This window comes from Chiloscyllium plagiosum, unplaced genomic scaffold (assembly GCF_037043375.1).
Source record: "Chiloscyllium plagiosum isolate Xiang-an unplaced genomic scaffold, Cpla_swu_hap1 HiC_scaffold_5, whole genome shotgun sequence".
Lineage (NCBI taxonomy): Eukaryota > Metazoa > Chordata > Chondrichthyes > Orectolobiformes > Hemiscylliidae > Chiloscyllium > Chiloscyllium plagiosum.
The window spans coordinates 110973468-110977559 of NW_028270143.1; positions in this window are offsets into that span (position 1 = coordinate 110973468).

Consider the following 4092-nt stretch of genomic DNA (forward strand, 5'->3'; position numbering starts at 1 on the left):
ATGAAGCTGAATGTCACAGCTGTATTAAGAGAGGACGTCTTGGGGGGCCAATCCAATGAGGCAATGTGGGGAGAACTCAGGAATAAGAAAGGTGCAGTCATTATGATGGGAATATACTATAGGCATCCCAATGGCCAATGCAAAATAGAGCAACAGATATGTAAGCAGATCATGGAAAGATGTAAAAACAACAGGGATGTTAATTTCCCCAAAATTCATTGGGACTCTTTTAGTGCCAAGGGCTTAGTTGGAGCAGAATTTGTTAGGTGCATCCAGGAAGGATTCTTGAAAAGATATGTAGATAGCTCAACTAGGAAGGTGCCATCTTAGACTCTGTACTGAGCCTGGCCAAGTAGTCGAAGTTTCAGTGTGGGAGTATTTTTGGAACAGCAAACATAATTCCATACATTTTAAGGTAGTTATGGAAAAGGTTAAGACTGGTCCTCAGGTGAAAGTGCTAAATTGAGGGAAGGTTAATTGCAACATTATTAGTCAGGAGCTGGAGAAATTGTATTGGGGGAGCTGCTTGAAGATAAATTAACATCTGACATGTGGGAACCTTTTAAAAGCCAGTTGGCCAGAGGTCAGAACCAGCATGTTCCTGTGAGGATGAAAGACAAGGATGTCAAGATTTGGGAACCTTGGATGATGAGAGATGTTGTGTTTAATTAAAAAGAAAAAGGAAGAACATGTAAGGTTGGGAAACAGAAATCAAACATGAGGAGTATAAGTAAAGCAGAAAAAAACTATGAATAGAAATCAGGAAAGCTAAAAGGGGCCATGAAATGTATTGACAAGTAGGATTAAGGAGAATCCCAAGGCATTTTATCTGCGTACTAAAAGCAAGAGGGTAACTAGGGAAAGGGTAGATTTACTTAAGGACAAAGGAAGGAATTTGTGTGGAGCCAGAGGAATTGGGTGAGATCCTTACTGAGTAATTCATATCGGTATTCATCAAGGAGAAAGACATGAACGATGGTACGTTTAGGCAAGGGTTTGGTGATACTCTAAGGCATGTTGATATTAAGAAGGAGTGGGTGTCTTGAGAAACATTAAGGTAGATACGTCCCCCAGGGCCTGATGGAATATAGCCCAGGATACTGAATGAGGCAAGGGAGGAGACTGCTGGGGCCTGACAGGTCTTTGTACCCTCTTTATCCACAGGCAAGAAGTCTGGAGAATAGCCAGTGTTGTTCCTTTCTTCAAGAAGGACAGCAGGCACAATCCAGGAAATTGTACATTGGTGAGCCTTACATCAGTGGTGAGGAAATTGTTGGTGAAGATTCTTAGGGACTTTATGCAGGAGAGATCTTGACCCAGAAATTTGTTTGAATTTTTTTAAGGAAGTGACAAAGGTGATTGATGATGGTGGGGCTGTCGATGTTATCTACATGGACTTTAGCTAGGTTAGGCTGGTCCAGAAGATCAAATCACATGGAATCCATGGTGACTTGGCAAGTTGGATGCAAAATTGGCTTTGCCATAGAAATTAAAAAGTAGTTGCGAAGAGGTGTTTTTCTGACTGGAGATCTGTGACCAATGGTATACAGCAGTGATCAGTGCTGAGGCCTTTGTTGTTTGTATTGTATAAATGAGGTGGATGAATATGTCGGTGGTCTGATTAGTAAGTGGCAGATAACATGAAAATTGGTGATGTTGTGGATAGTGAGGAAGGTTGATAAAAGATAATGTAAAATATGGAAAGGTGGGTGGAGAAATGACCGTTAGAGTTTAATTCAAACAAGTGTGAGGTAACTAACTTTGGGAGGTCAAACGCAAGAGGAAGTTATACAGTAAATGGAGCATTAATATACAGAGGGATCTTGGGGGCTAAGTCCATAGCTCCCTAAAAGTGACAACACAAGTGGATAAAGTGGTAATGAAGGCACACAGCATGCTTGCCTTCATCAGTTGGATCATTGAGTATAAAGGTTGGCAAAGAAGGGCATTGCTTGTCGCTGGTCATTCGGGCGTTTCCTTTTTTCCTGGTGGTGGAATACAAATAAAGATTTGCACACCTGTTTTTTTCATTGTGTCCTACACCTACACACATGACATGGATGCTGGGAAAAATAAGCTCTACCACAGTTCTACCGGTAGTTTGGGGGTAAAACATTAAAAAAAACAGGAGATGGGTTTTGAGGTAAAAAAAAGATATAAACAGGGGATTTAGGGGAAAAAAAAGGTTGGCAAGTCATGTTGCAACTATTTAAGACTTTGATTAGGGCACAGTTGGAGTACGGTGTGGAGTACGGTGTGGGCAGCACGGTGGCACAGTGGTTAGCACTGCTGCCTCACAGTGCCAGAGACCTGGGTTCAATTCCCATCTCAGGCGACTGATTGTGTGGAGTTTGCACATTCTCCCCGTGTCTGCGTGGGTTTCCTCCTGGTGCTCCGGTTTCCTCCCACAGTCCAAAAACGTGCATGTCAGGTGAATTGGCCATGCTAAATTGCCCGTAGTGTTAGGAGCAGGAGTAAATGTAGGGGAATGGGTCTCGGTGGGTGTGCTTTTGCGGGTCGGTGCGGATTTGTTGGGCCGAAGGGCCTGTTTCCACACTGTAAGTAATCTAATCTAAACTGGTCACATCAGCAGAGGAAGGATGTGGAGTCTTCAGAGAGGGTGTATAACAGGTTGACCAGGATGTGCCTGCATTGGAGTGTATTAGCTATAAGGAAAGATTGGACAAACTTAGATTGTTTTGTCTCTACAGTCAGAGGCTGGAGATTGGAGTGTTGTGTGTGTCTGTGCACCTGATATAAACATTTAAAGTATGAGGGACATGGGTAGGGTGGATGCTTGAAGTCTCTTTCCCAAGGTGGAAATGTTTAGTACTAGGTGGTATCAGCTCAAGATGAGACGGGGAAAGTTTAAAAGAGATATGTGGGGCATGTTTTTTACACAGAGGGTAGTGGGTGCCTGGAACATGCTGCCAGGGGAGGAGATAGAAGCACATAAAATAGCAAAGTTTAAGAGGCATTTAGATAGACATGATGGACAGGTAGAGGATAGAATGATACAGACCATGTGCAGGCAGATGGAATTAGTTTAGAATAGCATCATGGTCAGCACAGACATAATGGGATGAAGGGTCTGTTCCTGTGCTGTTCTGTTCTATGTTCTAAGTTCGAGTGCATTTTCTCAATGAGTGGCTCATTGATTCAAATTTGAAGTAAAATTTCTTCTGAACAAATAATTGGAGAGTACCTTGATGATTGTTCCTCTTGAATATCCCATTTGCAGAGTCTCACTCCATTTCCTTGCAGTTTGTAGATATCCTTTTCAAAAATGCATTGAATCACTCAATCCCCTTCTATCTCCTCAGTTAATGAAATTCTTCATTGGTGGAAGTGGGAAGAGCTCCACCCAGCCTGGCTGTCAGTAAAAATCTCCACCAGTGTGCCGTATTGGTAGTGATTCTATTGACAAGTTCATTAACAAATGTCTTCAAAGATTTCTTTTACCACACAATGGTCCATCTCTTTGTTTAGCTCTACACAGCACGTCCTATGTTTCCTTTAAAATTGCAACACAAGCCACACCCATGCTCGCGGTTGGTCGTGTGCAACTTGTTAATTTCCACAGCCGGGCATATTTTGGATGAAAGTGTGAGAGCACAGCTTCGAGGGAACGTTTCTTTATTAATGAGCTATGTATGTGATATCCCCTGCCGTAATGAAGCACCAGATCAGTAAAGCCTTTCTCCTTTACTTTGAACTTCTCGAGTGATGCCTTCCCTGGCCAGTCCAGTTGCTGATCCTCATTTAGCAATTCCTTTGATCAAGCCAAATTATGAGCCTCTAGCTCAAATTTTCCTTGACCTGCGTGCTGAAAATTTCCACTCTATTAACGAGGTGAAAGAATAGGAAGCATACAGAATAATCTATCTGCTATCCTTTCTCACCAATTCTGTAGTTAGTTCCTGATTAAGAATCCTCCTGGCTGGAATGTTAATGATCATTTTTCATGAAACTCGATATCATGATTTAATTAGTAAACTTACTAAGTCATATTCTTCCTGGATAGTTCATTTTCTTGGATGGTTTATTACTGACTCCTTTGAATAACATTGCCTCTAGTCATCTCCATGCTCA